This window comes from Opisthocomus hoazin, chromosome 5 (genome assembly GCF_030867145.1).
Source record: "Opisthocomus hoazin isolate bOpiHoa1 chromosome 5, bOpiHoa1.hap1, whole genome shotgun sequence".
NCBI classification, from domain to species: Eukaryota; Metazoa; Chordata; class Aves; order Opisthocomiformes; family Opisthocomidae; genus Opisthocomus; species Opisthocomus hoazin.
Window position 1 is genome coordinate 23660057 of NC_134418.1, and position 16621 is coordinate 23676677.

At 37.1% G+C, this 16621-nt stretch overlaps 1 long non-coding RNA gene across 1 annotated transcript in view; it reads right to left on the minus strand.

Moving 5' to 3' along the window:
* Window positions 1-16621, minus strand: part of LOC142361540 (uncharacterized) — a 53873-nt gene that overhangs the window by 11929 nt on the left and 25323 nt on the right. Inside the window, exon 2 of the long non-coding RNA XR_012764158.1 lies at window positions 10476-10549. This is a non-coding gene — a long non-coding RNA (uncharacterized LOC142361540). The remainder of the gene's footprint in view (window positions 1-10475; window positions 10550-16621) is intronic.

A 16621-nucleotide genomic window follows, 5' to 3' on the forward strand; every position in this document is an offset into this window, starting at 1 on the left:
CTGACTGATTCAGAGGATAGTCACTGACAGCTCCCCCACATCCCATCCTGCAGGATAGATCTGTTATCTGAGTGAGCCTTTTGTTTTGGGCTAAGTTTTTAGCTGCTATAAACTGATAAAGTCATAGAGTCAGCTTTCCACAGCTTTTATAGTGGCTTTTGTGTTCAGATGATTGTTGATCTGCTCCTCAATCAATCCTTATGATACTTTACATGTTTCCAGATTTTCCACATAATGTGTGAAATTCCATAGGGCAAAAAAGTGATGGTATAATAAATATTAGTTAACAACAAGTGTGTGCTAATTGCCATTACAAATGAGAGTAACCTTCCTGAGCTAAACTATTACAAAATTATATATTATATTATATTATATTATATTATATTATATTACCAAATTAATTCTATTTTGTTCAAAACTTTTTCTCAAGAAAGAGTAATACAACATTAATTAGAGTAATGAATTCATCTCAACTTTAATGAAACGGTGAGAATTCAATATAACTGGAAGATAATTACATATACAAATAAATATAACACAAAAGGATATAGTTATATTGGTATGTTGGGAATAAATGTTATCTAGAGGATCTCTAAGCATGGAACACTGGCTCACCAACAAGATAACATACGTATCCAAAAAAAATGTGTAGCCTTCTTAAAGGAAAGTACTTTTCCAGGACATTTGATTGCTACCTGACTTGAAAAAAAAAAAAAAAGATTTAATCATGATCCAAGGATACACATATTTCTTTTTTAAAAGTAAACTGACCATAATATTGAAATAGTTCAAAATTACCTTACTCCACTACAGTCTTATTTTTCTTAGTTAACAATAATTGCAATTGCAATTGACCAGTAATAACTGGCACCCACAACAAAGTCAAAAGCAAGAGTGAGATGAAGATTTCTGTTGAATTCAAACATATGCAAAGCAGTTGTCTGTGTGCTTTTCAAATCAATGTGACTAAACCTTGGACTGAATCATGTAATATTCATAGAAAAGGATGTTTGCAAACATGCCTTCAATGATCTTTGCCTGACTACGCAGAGTGTTGTGCTAGTTTGCGTAAGTAACAGTAGCTACAAATACCTTTAAAGGCTCACTCACAATATAGCTTCATTAGCCCAGCAAGACCACAGCCATGACTCTACAGTTTTTAGTTTAAATTTAGTCTGCATCTGTACAAATTTAAAGTATGTGTATGGAGACATGTGCAATCTTCTGCAAAAGGTTTCACAGACATGCCTCAAGAATGGTTTTATTTACCTGTGTAATGGGAAAGTGGCTTTTCCTATCCAAATTCCAGCAGCACTGCATTTTTTGCAGATTCTTCTGAATGATAAAATAAGGATACCCCCCCAATGAAGACATACAGGATACATTTGTTTAAGTCTCCCTCTGAGTCTTCTTTCTTCTTTTATTTTTTTTCCATTTTAACTACTATTAATAAAAGGAAATTAATATAGGAAAAGGAATCACATTAAGGTTGTTTTAATGATTTGCCTTTAACCCAAGGAAGTAAGAAAATTCAAAGATAAGTCTTCCAATTAATCTTTAACTTGTAACATAAAAGCACTGATTTCAAGCTTTAACAGCGTTGCAATTATGAAGGCGCAGGGGGAATGTACTGTGGACATAGTCAAAGTTTTAATCCTAAATATGTCTGGCTCTTGTGAATTTATTAGAGCTTTAAAATTTAACATCATTTCTGTGTGTGATATAAACATCTGTATTCTTGACCCACTTCGAAAAACAACCACAAGTGAAATATCATTTGCATTAATCATTCACGAGCTCTGCAAAAAGATTGCATCTCAGGAGATTATTTTTCCACTGAAGTTTACACTGTTTGGCTTGGTTTCGTTACTTTTTACTTACATTGAATTACAGCTGCTTGTTGTTCACAGCATTGGTTTTATACCTTATTGCCATTTTTTAATTCTAAACGTACATATTATCACTTAATATCCTGAAGATAAAAACTAATTTCTAAGCAATTATAGTTTTACCCTGACAACTACAAAAATGTCATTGTATACTAATAATTTCAAATTAAATTCTATTTTCATCCTTTAATCACTGTGTAATAAAACTACAAAAGAGATGTTTGTACTGTGTTAAAATAATAAAAAGACACAGCAATCACTTTTCACACTTTTCACTATATTTTTAATTGAATTTTTTATGGGAATAGGGATCCACACTAGTGGCTCTCCTTGCAAGACTAAAATCTGAAATGATTATATATCGTAGAAATTATTTTTTCTATCCAGGATAAAATGTTGCATTATGTTGGAAATATTCTGTGTCTATTATTGGTAACAATAAGACAGTAGCATTTAAGGAATCACAGTAAATTTATCCTTCAAGCCATATATCTGGATATTGAACTAGAGAAAATTTAGCATTGCTACACTGCAGTTTCTTCATGTATATAGCTCTGAAATCCGTTAATCATGAGGAGCAGATTTAAATTGATGTTGAACATTTTAAAATCCATACTTTATGTTTACCTATCAGTGCAATAGAAGTATAAGCAGACGGAAAACATTGATAGTTGAATGCTTGTGCTCAACCTTAGGAAGCTGCATGATCCTTGATACCTCAATACCTGTGTCAGATAAGGAAGAGATCATTGATTCTTGAACCGAATACTAATTTTGTTTTTTTACTTATTAGAAAACCAGATACAAATCTAAGCTTGTAAGAGCAGGTGATGCAGAAAAATTTAAATAAATTATGAAATATACAAATTGTCAGGCTTAGGGGATTAGTCTTGCAACTTCTTATTGATATACTGTGGAGAGATAAAAATTGTATTTCATTTGGGTGACTAATAAGCTGTTTGCTGGTTTATTTTCTTTGTAAAACAAACAGCAACAGATATGTCAATCAAAAATTTTGTTTAATGTTAATATATTGTAAATGCTCTGTTTGCATGTGATATTTTGTAATGACTAAAGAAGATCTCTAAACTGAAACTGTAAAATTTCAATGTAGGTTGCAGCCATGGAGCAGCTGGAAGAAAGTAAAAATACAATTCCAAAAATACAAGCCCAATCTCACTATTGGGCTTGAATTAGTGACGCTCAGTGCCTTCAGAAGGGTCTCTGGAATGCTGGTTATTGCAATATCAGTTGAGTATGTTTCATAAGAAGTCTTTTTTCAAAACTGACAGGATCCAGCATTAAAGTTTTCGGATACTTCCTGGTCTAAGATATTATTAAGAGACACGTATTAGCCTGTGAAATGGCGATATTTTGATCCTCAGTATTCTTTCGAAATAAAGTGGGACAATTCCATTGTATTTTTCTGGAAAATGGTAAGTACGTATATTGTTTTGCTAGTGTTAAAATACTCTTGACATCTTTTCTTTATAATGTGCTAGCTCCTGCCTCTTTTGGAACAGGGTCTTGGAATTTGGCAGGGGGAATGGAGATTTGTGGCAAAGATATAAATCTGAAAACAAATTCTGCCATGTCTGGAAAATTCGTATGCATGCAAGGATAACTGTCCATGCTGCTAAGTACTTGACAGTGTTTACCTAGTAAGCTTCAGATTATTTTCTCCCTCAATAAATAAGCTCTTATCACACCTCCAAGTGTGATGAGACTACGCATATACCAAAATATGCAGGAAATGAACATCCAGCTCAGAGGTAGGAGAGAACAGGAGGATTTTTCATACTCTCAGCTGCTCCAGATTAAGCCCAAATGGTTGAATTAAAAGGTGAGGATCTGCTTCTCCTGTACCTCAGTTACCATCCACATCACTGATAAAAAGAAATTATGAAAGATTAACCCCTTTGATTCTGATGCCATGAAAAGCCGGAGTTGAAGACTCAATAGTCAGAGGGCTATTAAACAGGTATTCTTTATTACGGCACGAGGCACATGGGGGATCTCTCCTCCAAACGTGCATGCCAAACACCCTGTCATTTCAGGTTACATACAATCACAATATACGTATTCATAATATTTCTGAGAAATGCTTAGCATATTCATGACTTTTCCAAGAACAAATTAGCATATGTTAATGTCTTTCACACATGTCTGTTAGCGTCCTCAGGTGGTCTTTGGGGGTCTCAGGATGAAGGCTTATACTCCTCATCACAGTGTCCGCTAGTTGACCTTTGTTTCTGTGCAAACTCAGTTCTAAGATTACGTATACCGTGTCCTTCCAGGTTGTTTTGCTCCGGTCTTGTTGCCCTCCTGGTGCCTCTTTATTTCTGTAGCTTGGTACATCTGCCCTCCCAAGGCTGAGCTGTCTGGGGTAGAATTATTTAGGAGCCTCTCTATCTTAGAGCTTTCCTGCCTTCTCAAAAGAGCAAGTCGAGTTTGTCTAAGTAATGTTATTGAAGAACCTCTTTATCTTAAAGCTTTCTTGTCTTCTCAAAACAGCAAGGATCTAGTTTAGTTTAATTACAATCACTCTAGTAAGTGGAAATTTTACGTTTACAGGTATCAGTTCAAATATGCTGGGGATTTGTCCTGGAGAAGACATTAGCCTCCTACAGTCTTCCAGGACTATTAGTGGAAGTGGAGACAGGAACAATTGACAGAGAATTCGTGGTGAGTTGACCCTGGCCTACCGTGAAGCCCCCACCCAGTCACCCATTCACTCTCCCACCCCAGCAGGATGGGGGAGAGAATCAGAAAGGGGAAAAAAAGAGAAAGAACTCGTGGGTCATTATAAAGACAATTTAATAAGTGAAGAAAAGAAATGAAAAGAAAAACAAACAAGTGGTGCAAAGGCAGTCATTTACTACCTCCCACCAGCAGACCAATGCCCAGCCAGTCTCCAAGCAACGGCTGCTTTGGAAAAACTACTCCCCAGCCTGCTAGCTTTATTGCTGAGCACAACATCATATGGCATGGAATATTTGGTCCTCTGAGGTCAGCTGTCTGGGTTTTGTCCTCTCTCAACCTCTTGCCCACCTCCAGCCCACTCCCTTGGGGGAGCAGAGTGAGAAACAGAGTAGTCCTTGACATTGTGCAAGCACTGCTCAGCAACTGCTAAAACATCGGTGTAATATAAACACGGTTTTAGTCACAAATCTAAAACACAGCGCCATATAGGATTCTATGAAGAAAATTGACTCCATCTCAACCAGACCTAGTACAGAATTGTACCAGTCTGACTGGAAACTGCAGCAGAGGAAAACCAGAAACAGCAGGGAACAAAGACTTCTGCAGGTTGAACAGGGAAGCTCTTAAATATACAAAATTAATAGAGCTCGCTTCTGTGTCTCAAATGAATGACCTAAAGATTTATTTACTGCAGACAAATGATTTTTTTTGATTTTTTGATTTTTTCCAAAGGAAGAATTATTTATTTACATATTGGCTTTTCTAAATTAAATGAATATTTTACAAATATTTATTAGTATAATGTCGCAACACTTATGTGAGGCAATGAAAGGTCAGGGACAGTTGTCAAGTAGGGAAAAGAAACACAAAATTTAAGAAGATTCTATAAATCTAAGGTAGTTAAATCTGATGTTCATTACATGAATTTCAGAGTGCTTTGTGTTGTCTGGTACCTCACACATTCAAAACAGATCTTGTATTAGTTGCAGCTGAGAGTCCTCAGCAGTTCAGATTTCAAGATCTCCAGATATGCTGCTACCAAAGAAATGAGTTGAAATTATTTTTCTAGGACAACAAAAACATCCCATGTTAGAGATAAAAGGTACCATTCCAATAGTATAAAGAAATATCTGCTTTTTTTCTTTTTTTTTTGCTATGTTCAATCTTGAAATAAAATCATACAGTTCTGTTGTAAAGCATGAAACATGAGCCATCTGAAGGTACAAACTTATGAACTAAACTAATCTACATTATACTTCTTCAGTGGAGAATAAATGGTGTGATGTCTGACATCTTCTGTTTAAATAAAATTGTGTAAATCTCTAAAAGACCCATAGATGATCACTCAGCCCTAAAGCATGAGGGATGCTGCGAAAAATGTCTTTTCTAAGTACAGAGATGCAGACAGTACCACATGGTACAAGACCTTTTGGAGCTGAAAAGAGCCAGAGCTGCCCTGTTGAAGGATGGTAGTATCAATATAGGGCAGTTGGCCTGGTCAAGATCTTACCATAAAGGCTAGGAAGTGCTTCCAGACACATTAGCCACACATACAGCTGCTTTGTACTCAAGGTACAAGACTGTTTTTTTTTTTCCACATTCAAATAAAATATGGCTCCTTGAGCTATCATCCTTCTTCTTGTCTAGTCAGTGTCATGTCTTATGCTACTAATGGTACCATCGATGAAACTGTGCAATGATACTAACAGAAAAACAGCATTTTTTTCCTGGAGTTACACTACTACTAAACAAAAAGTTGGCACATTTTGAACATCATTTCTAGCTCTCATTTTGATTTGTATCTCTTAAAAAATGTTTGTTTGAGTAACAAGAATCAGTTATACCTACCCCCAAATTCACTTTACCTGATATTATCAGCTAAACCTTTGAAAGAACATTAGAAGCACCCTTATTTTGAATTGCAGCTGACAAAACAGCGAAGCTCTTGCTGAAGATAATGACCTGAAAAGGGATAACATCACAGAGAATCAGACAGTGACATTCAATTATCTGTTCTGCTATTTCTAAAGAAATGTGCCATTATTTCTTGATTTAAGATTATGAAGATCACTGCTCCTAATATTCACCTATTTTGGAAAGCTTTTCATACACAGAATCAGATAAACAAGATGCTATCTTCTGATACTGCTGAAAACCTATTGAATACAAGAAATTCCTTTTGTCTTTTTAAAGTCAGTCAGTAAGCTTTCTCAGACTATAAGCATATTAGCATGTGATTCAAGATCCAAAACTCAAGCCATAAACATAGACGTCACTGAGTTTTAATGTGACTGAAAGAAGAAAGAAATTGCCTAGAGCTGTCAATGCTGAAACAGCAGAAAATAGGATAAATGTAAAATTTATTGAAAGGAATTTGTTCATTACAAAGAAAAAAGGTAACCAGCTACTTTGAAGAAAAGAGCCGCCTGTGACTGGTTCAAGGTACATACTGATTTTGAAAGTCTATACCCTTAGACAGTAAATGTAATCCTTTTCAATATTTAGAGAGTAGTTATATACTCTGTTTATAAAAGATGAACTTATTAATATTTAAAGAGGAAAAACAAAGGAAAAAAACTGAAGTAAATTCCCTATGAAATTGTTCAGTGTGTATACACCTTTCGTGTAGGTGGGTGTACCTGAATATAAGACATTTCTTTACACTTATACATGAAGCATAATAACACAAAGTCACTAGAGGATATAAAACAGAGAAGGAAAGCCCAGACTTCAGCTTTAACTAAGACCAGGATTTTTTTCTTATGCTAAGAAGAAAATAATGGCACAAATTACATCCTTTTTCTTTCCAGTTCTTCAGAAAACTGATAATCAGAAATGTTGGAGCAATGCAGATTAGTGCTGAGTGAAATACTCACTGCGGAGGGGAAAATGATTCAAATTTCATGGAGCTTTTTCCAACATTTAACCTAGCCAATGGTACTTTTGTCTATTAAAATGTACTTATATAGCATATGTTATTTCTTCAAAAAGCTGTTTTCTTCTAATCTGAGGTATTTTAAGCATGTATACAGATAAGTTTTACAAAATCCTACTTTTCCTCCTCCTAGATAAGAACTGGGTTTGATTTTCAAATGAAAGATAGATAGCTGCACTTACTACTCTGTTTTAAGAAAAACAGAGATGTCATGTATTAACATCAGAAAAGTGTCTAGTATAACTCTTGCAGAATACTGAAATATTTCCTGGCTTTTTAGAGAAAATTTGGAAATGAACTGTTGTGTTATCATTGAAGGCTTTATCCTATGGCTATGAAAGTTGAAAGGATCATTGTTCTCAAAGTTCAAGCTCAAATTACTTTCAAAAGGAAATAAAGGAAGAACAAAGAAAATTTAAAAAGAGGCTAGAAGCCAGATTGACTGCTTTAAATGGATAGATCTAAATTCTAGGTGCCTACCTCTGTGAGAGAGGTGAGGAAAAATCCAGTTCTCAGAAAAAAATAAGGCTTAAATTCCCTACTTCATCAACAAAGGAGGGGTGGCATTTCTGAAAATCCCCATCACACCTATAATAAGTTCAGAAAAATCTCAATGATATGATCCACTGTATCTAAGCTAAGAAGCTACCTTTTTTCATCAGGCATTTCTTTCTGTTCAGGACCTAATCTGCCTCAGCTTCTTCTGAGATGGATACCTAAGGGTGGCTCTTTTAAAGGACATGTAGCAGTGTTCTTTACCTTTTGCTTAATGCTTTATGTTAGAACACTTAGAGCACTTTCCTAGGAATTTAGAGAGGTGGGTTTTGTGTCTGCTTCAGCTGCAAGGGAATTAAACTTATATCTTCAGAAAATACTGAAAGAGCTGAAAGGGAAAGAAGCCTGACACTTTAAGCCATCTCTTTTTTTTTCATGTGTAGCCAGAAATGCAAAATCCCTGAGGACAGACTAGAATAAGAGGGAGCTAGATGCTTGTCTGGAAGGGATTAAAACTAAAAAAACTGAAGCCTGTACACTATTCAATGTAATACATATTTGTATTGTATTAAGCCACCACAGAAAAAAAGAAAAAAAAGGAACTATTTGTTGAAAGTAGACCCTCCTATATGAGGATATTTAACTATTTGGAGTCAAACAGCCTCTGTTTCTTTCAGTACCATGTTTCTATACAGTTCAGTAGAAGTGCGAAGCTGGCTTTCCAGAATTTAGAAGACAAGAATTTTTTTGATTTCAAGATGATTAAAACGTAAAAAGGAAGATCTCTCTGACAAGTGCTACAAGCTGCAAGTGATTATGACTTAGTTGAACCGCACTACAAGCTAAGTGACCAGAATTATGGCAGTTTCTTAAGAATGCCCTTGCTGATCTGGGTGCCTGTTTAGCTGTGCCTTACTCAAGTAGAGACAGAAGTACGAAATAGATAATCATGCCTCCAAAATAAATACCTCCAAAAATGTGTGAAAGCCTTCAAGGTGTCAACTAATCCTTTAGACGACTATAAGCTTAGGCAGGATTGTAAAAGTATCCACACATACAAAACAGCTCTTTAGAAATTAGGTAGGACTTGAGGTGCCCTTGACAAGATTTCAGCAGAACCAACATCATTCAGAAACTCTCTGATTTGTTTCAAAGGTATTTTTAGAACCAAGTATACAACTTGAAGCAGGAGTTTAGGTTGTCTTTCAGATCAAGTACATCCAAATCATACCGTATAGTGAAAAGTTAGGCACACAAGGACAGAAGGAAAGAAGGAATAATGCAGCCCTAGGAAAAAGGAGAATGATTTTTTATGCATATTTTAATGGTTTTGGGTAGCTACTTTTTCATCTGCCTGTGAATCTACTATAACTGAATTTTTCTAATTCTTTCATTTTTCATTTGATTAAAAAACAGCCCTTATAGATAAGACAATGGAAAAGGGGGCACAGTGCTCAATAACTTGTATTTCACTGAGTTAGTAATAAAATGAGTGACAAAAATTTAAAGGTATAAAACATACATTATTAAATCTACCAAATGGTAGTCTTATTCAATATGTACCTTTCTGAGAAATAATTTTTAAAGTTGCTACAATTTTACACCATCTCTGAGTGTGTCTGAGGGGAGACTGCACTGATAAATGGACACATTCTCCAAAGTCACGAAGCACATGCATATCCTAATGTTCCTGAAGTATAAACTTCATTAAAATCAGTGCAGGGTTGAAAATGTGTTTTGATGGACCTCATCCGACTCCAATTATCAACAGTATTCTCCCTCTGCAAGAATTACTCACCTGTTTAAAAATTCCAAAATGCTATAATGTCAGAAGATGAAAAATAATGGAATCTAGTCCATTCCCACCTAAGGTATAAATCTTCATTACTTGTTAGCACATACATGACAAATGCTATCCCCCCCCCCCAATATTTCAAGATGTCCAAATGTCAATATAACATCTTCTTAGTAGGTAGTTTTGGATGGAGTCAATAAGACATAGCATTTTGTAATAAATTTAGGATTAGAGTACAAGTTTAAAATTCAACTTCTGTGCACAGCACCATTCCGAAGGAGCGATGGGATCAGGCTGACTCCATCATGATCAGCTTCTTCCCCACTTCTGCTTTACAGTTTATTTAGCTCTGTGTTAATAAGGATTTCTTTCTGTGTCTGCCTGCACTTAGGCAAGTGACCAAGATAAGTAGTCTGCTTAGAGGAAAATGGTTTCATGCGTCCCCTTGTTTCCTGTATTGGCACACAATAAAGTGAATGGTTATTACTTGAAGGGTTTGACTTTTCTGTGAGTGGTGACATTAGTACTTACACATTTTATCTATTCGTTAACATCTGTTAGTGTCAAAAGGTATAAATATGTCTTTCATACTACAGAAAAAGGATTAATGGAAATAGCTGAGGATTCTTGTAATAAACTGAGGTTATATGTTGCTTACCTGTATGAATAAGGAAAAGAAAGTAAGGGAAATGATAACCTTTCTTCCTTTTCTTTCTCTGGTCTCTGCAGTATCTGGAAGAAGAGGGACAAGGGGGCAGAAGTTATGGAAAAAAGTAATTTTGTTCATTACATCAACTGATAAAAAGAGATGTTTTTGTGCACTAAAGCTTTTCTTTGGAGATAAATAAGCACGGAAGCACCTTTCCCTGAATTGCTGGTTAGGACATAAAAGGAGTGAAGGGTTTCTTCCCTGCACCCTGTTTCTGTTGCTGCACTGAACACAGCAATGTGGGAAAGTTTCAAAGTCATTCATGCTCATTAAATTTATACTGCGGTATTGCATATATTAATTGTTAAATGGTGCCTTGTAGGTAGAATCATCCTGTCTTCTGTGGTTCTACTAAACATTGTAACGACTCCTTCTGAGAATTGTTCCAATAAAATTTCCGTTACCTATGTGAAATTCATCTCTGAATTCCCAAGAAACATTTTCACACTAAAATAAGCACAGAACCGATTTTAGCATTTTATATTATACCCTCTCTCTGATTTAGTGCACTTGCTGTGTTATATCTAAAGTCAGGGACATACTGGTTCTGTATGACAAAAAAAAAAAAAAAAAAAAAAAAAGTGAGATAATAATCAGCTGGATTTCCTTTAGTGCTGAGAACCAGCAAAATACTTAGGATAAAATGACATTGCTTTAAGACAGGAATCTTAAAAGTCTAGAATCATATGTACACTGTAATAATTACCAGAATTTGGAGAGAGACACACCAAGTATTATAGATTATAGAAGATATCTTCAGCTTTTATCCTCTGATATGAAAGCAAGAAGGTTCAAACAGGTCCAAATTTCTATAAATAAACACTACTGTATTACAATGTTCTGTGAATGTGTCAAATCTTGAAGTCAGATTATGATCCTGGCTTTGTGCCCACACCAGGAATTACAAGTCTGTTCAGCATTCTTGCTGCCTATATTTGCTGTCTATATAACTGCTATCAAGATTAGCAGCAAGGAGCTTCTATAGGACCATTGATTCACACTCTTTACAGGTGGATGGAACTAACAAGTAGACCATAAATGGTACAGAGCTATCCAGTACATCAGCTAAGTAGTCATACAAAGTTATCTGCTCTAAATAAAAGAATGCTACATACTGGCATATTTCGCTGCCTTAAAAAAGGAGCAGGAAAGATGTGTGAGAACACAGAACTCTTTGTGGCTTTAAGTCATGATGTGACTTTTTTTAGGCTTGTGCATGGTCATTGTTGTTAACCTAGAAGTTAATCCTAATTTAATCTTTGCACAATAGGGAAAGAACCCACTTCTGGCTCCTGGTATCTGTAGTTCCATCTGCCCTAATAAATGAAAGAAAGAGGTCCCACAGGCACTAGACTTCTACTCATCTACACCTGCTTAATTGGTATTTCTTTCCCTAGTTATGCTTTAGACTGCTCCAAGAGAGGTGCCCGAGGACTGGAGAAAGGCCAATCTTCAAAAAGGTCAAGAAGGAGGACCCAGGGAAATACAGGCCGGTCAGCCTCAACTCCATCCCGGGAAAGGTGATGGAGCCGCTTACCCTGGAGGCCATCATCAAGCAAGTGGAAGAAAAGAAGGTTATCAGGAGTAGTCAACATGGATTCACCAAGGGAAATCATGCCTGATCAATCTAATAGCTTTCTACGATGACATGACTGGCTGGGTAGACAAAGGGAGAGCCGTGGATGTTGTCTACCTTGACTTCAGCAAGGCTTTCGACACAGTCTCCCATGATATCCTCCTAGGGAAGCTGAGGAAGTGGGGGCTGGATGAGTGGTCGGTGAAGTGGATAGAGAACTGGCTGAATGGCAGAACTCAGAGGGTTGTCATCAGCGGTGCTGAGTCTAGTTGGAGGCTGGTAACAAGTGGTGTCCCACAGGGGTCAGTACTGGGCCCAGTCTTGTTTAACTTCTTCATCAACGACCTGGATGAAGAGTTAGAATGTACCCTCAGCAAGTTTGCTGATGACACCAAACTGGGAGATGTGGTAGACACACCGGAAGGCTGTGCTGCCATTCAGCGTGACCTGGATAGGCTGGAAAGCTGGGCAGAGAGAAACCTGATGAGGTTCAACAAAGGCCAATGCAGGGTCCTGCACCTGGGGAGGAACAACCTCATGCACCAGTACAGGCTTGGGGTGGACCTGCTGGAGAGCAGCTCTGCGGAGAGGGACCTGGGTGTCCTGGTGGACGACAGGTTAACCATGAGCCAGCAGTGTGCCCTGGCTGCCAAGAAAGCCAATGGAATCCCGGGGTGCATCAAGAAGAGTGTGGCCAGCAGGTCGAGGGAGGTTCTCCTTCCCCTCTACACTGCCCTGGTGAGGCCTCATCTGGAGTACTGTGTCCAGTTCTGGGCTCCCCAGTTCAAGAAAGATGAAGAGCTACTGGAGAGAGTCCAGCGTAGGGCTACGAGGATGATGAGGGGACTGGAACATCTCTCCTACGAGGAGAGGCTGAGGGAGCTGGGCTTGTTCAGCCTGAAGAAGAGAAGGCTGCGTGGGGACCTAATAAATGCTTATAAATATCTGAAGGGTGGGTGTCAGGAGGATGGGGCCAAGCTCTTTTCAGTGGTGCCCAGTGACAGGACAAGGGGCAATGGGCACAAACTGAGGCACAGGAAGTTCCGTCTGAACATGAGGAAGAACTTCTTCCCTCTGAGGGTGACGGAGCACTGGAACAGGCTGCCCAGGGAGGTTGTGCAGTCTCCTTCTCTGGAGATATTCAAGACCCACCTGGACAAGGTCCTGTGCAGCCTGATGTAGGTGACCCTGCTTCAGCAGGAGGGTTGGACTAGATGACCCACAGAGGTCCCTTCCAATCCCTACTATTCTGTGATTCTGTGATTCTGTGATTCTGTGAAATATCTTTTCAAGACAAAGTCTGAGCAGGCTTTTGGAGAGAGTTTGCTTCATGAACTGATCCCAGAAGCCTATGCAGATGAAACCGTGTCAGTTTTGAACCAGTTTTCCCTCTATGTATTCTACACAGACCTCCAAAACCATTCTCACAAACTAATCACCCACTCGCACATCATAGATCTTCATGTCACAGCTCAAAACTTCCAATATATGATCCTGAGTTTCCTGATACAAAATGCTGCTCTAGGAAACTACAACATAGTTTTCACATTAGTTGAAGCAGTATAATCTGGAGGTGGGAAAGGGGAAGACCACCCATTCCAAAGCCCAAGACCTGTAAAATAAAGGCAATCTCTCAGGGCCACAAGGATTTAGCTGAAACAGAGGCAAGTATACACAGATGCAGCGTGGATCTGGCAAACCTATTCAAGGCTGGCTGTCTCTAACCAATGTGGAAATGAATTAGTCCTTTTAACTTGATCTCAGAAACTGAGTCTCATTTCTCAGAAACTCTCACTCTGACTGATTTTTACTTAGCAGTGTGAACATGGTCTCAAATTACTGTCCATTCACTGGCCATTACTATCTGTCTTTCACCTGCTATCTGTCTATTTCTTGTGAAAAATATCAGTAGCGCAGCACTGCCCTGAGAAAGCAAATATGTGAATGCAGGGATCTATAAATACAAATTACAGTTTTAAAAAGTAGATATTTTCGTCAGTCGGGGGTCTTTTACACAGACATTGTTTATCATATCCTTCTTCAAATGCAGTAACAGATGACTGTAACAACTTCTAGTGCTATTGTGAAGGCAGACCTCTCTTTTATAAGCTGAACATTTCAGTCGTCTTCCCACTCATTACATCCTACATGTTGTCAATCTCAGTTTCAAAAACTGTCAATTAGAAATGAAGTGGGTGATACTTGTACTATTTTTTTTAACCACTCTAAGGTGGGCATTTCTTTGATTTTCCTTTATTCTCTTGATTGCGAAGTACAGTATGTGTCTTATATGCATACAAGCAAACACAAAAGTACATGAAAAACAGTATTTTGAAAAATGAAAATAGAACTTTGGTACAGTAACCCTTACAGCTAATCAAAGTCTTATTGTTAGCCAGACATCATTCTGATTATTTAATACAGTGGTTCCAGATATTATAATTTGCTCTTTAGACTTAAGGTTATTGATTTAGTAAAAGCAAATATGAAATACTAACAAAAGAGAAAATAAAAGTCACAAAAAACTGTTGAGGCACATTGTGACTTCTATATCACTATCTGTGATCAAGCTGCCAGTAGAAACAGAAGGAGAAGAAGGAAAAAGAAGGAGAGGGTGGCACAGGAGTGGAAATAAAGATTATATTAGATGGATGATTAATCTGACTCAGTATGAGGGTTTTAATATTTAATCCTAATACAATAATTGCTACTATTGTTACAGATATGCAGATGTCTTGTATAACACTGTAAACTACAAGCAAAATGCTGTTGGTTTTTAATTCACCTATGGAAATTCTGTGAAAGTTTTTTTTTTATGGTTTGATGAACCACATTGTTGAGAAATCCTTCAAACGGTCTCAAAAGACTTACATGCTGCCATTGGTACCAGAAAATGGAAATTTCACTTATCCTTATAAAGCCTCTGATGACATGTATTTTAAATAACTTGCCAGACTTCTGAGCTGGTTTGCCTCAAAGTCATCACAGCAGACCAGTTAGTGATCTAATATGGCGCTATATAATTGGTACTGAAATTATTTTAGCAGTAGGTATATACAGAACAAAAAATCTTCAACAGAAAAGAGAATAAATGAGAACAAAATTGCACTTTCTACTCTGGCACTAAAAATATATTTTCTTCCTCTCTTCCCCAGTAGCTGAGCTCTTTTCAGTGATGATTCATAGAACTACTTGCTGAAGTACTTCAGCAACAGGGTACATTTCCAGTTCAGACCTGAATGACTTCATGGATTTTGTGGGATGAACCACAAGTTAAGCACTGATAGTGGTTTTTACATTTATAAAAAATGCTCTACTTACTCAGTTTCAAATAACTAAAGCCTTCATGTCTGAAAAATGTTGTGTGTAATGAAAATATTTACATACTCCTAACTACAGAGACTATCAGATGTTGCTAAAATTACCAGTGTTGCACAATACTGAAGACAAAACGAATGATTGTCAGCCACTAAAAAAACAGGTTCTGTGTTCCAAAAAGCCTTATCAACTCTAGCTTCTTATAATTTTAAAATTTCTTTCTTTGGCTCAAAAAGTACTGACTTTCTTTAATGAGGCAACATTATCACTTCTCTTCCAATCCTTGACATACAGGATACGAAGAGAATAGACTAATTTTCTATTTGTCGGACTGCAGTTTTCTGCAGGACTCTTTGAACTATAATCTATTTTATGGCTAATCCTTTAGCTGACTTCCCTGTTTATTGACATAACTGACAAAGGAGAGGTAGACAAATAGCATTCCGAACTCCTCACCCTATTAAGGGGCAAAGGAAGTTAAGTACCCAGAGAATCCAGATATGCTTAATACAGAAGGGCTTTCACACCCCCATATTTTTGACACTATATTTTTGACTTTCTAAGTGTTCTCATCCATAACTTGTTTTTCAAAGTTTCATTGCTTTATTTCTAGTGAGAAGTAGATATCTGTTCCCTGTCTAGGGCATGGTAGATGCAAAAATCTCATGATTATACCTCTGTGTCACAGCTCTGTACATGTCACATGCAGAAATGAGAGTCATTTCTAACAACGTTTCAGAATAGAACTAAAATAATAGGTCATGTGACCAGAGTCACAAAGTAGGCGGTATTTAAAAAGTACTAAAAGTGTGGAGAAGATGGACTAGAGTTAATTTCTGAGCAGTGGTTCAGAGGTTCATACTCTTTTCTTAAATGTTGTGAAGTGCTATTCACCTCAGCTTGCCTTGCTTTTCTTATTTTTGCAAAGTATTTAGAGGTTTTTGGAAAAAAACACTGTATAATGGCTAGATTTTTAGTGCAATGAGATGCCTATGCAATGGAGTAAGTGAGGCTTAAGACAAAGGAATACAAGAATATGCAAAATTAATTGAGTGTTGTATATTCTCTAGCTCATTCTCTTTCCAGAAAGCAAAGAGGTAAAACGAATGGGATCATCTCCATATGCCTAAAGATGGTGAACCAAAGTAAGAGCAGGAAATAAGACTCTAATTTGTTGCTGGTACTTTTCAGTAGCAATTAT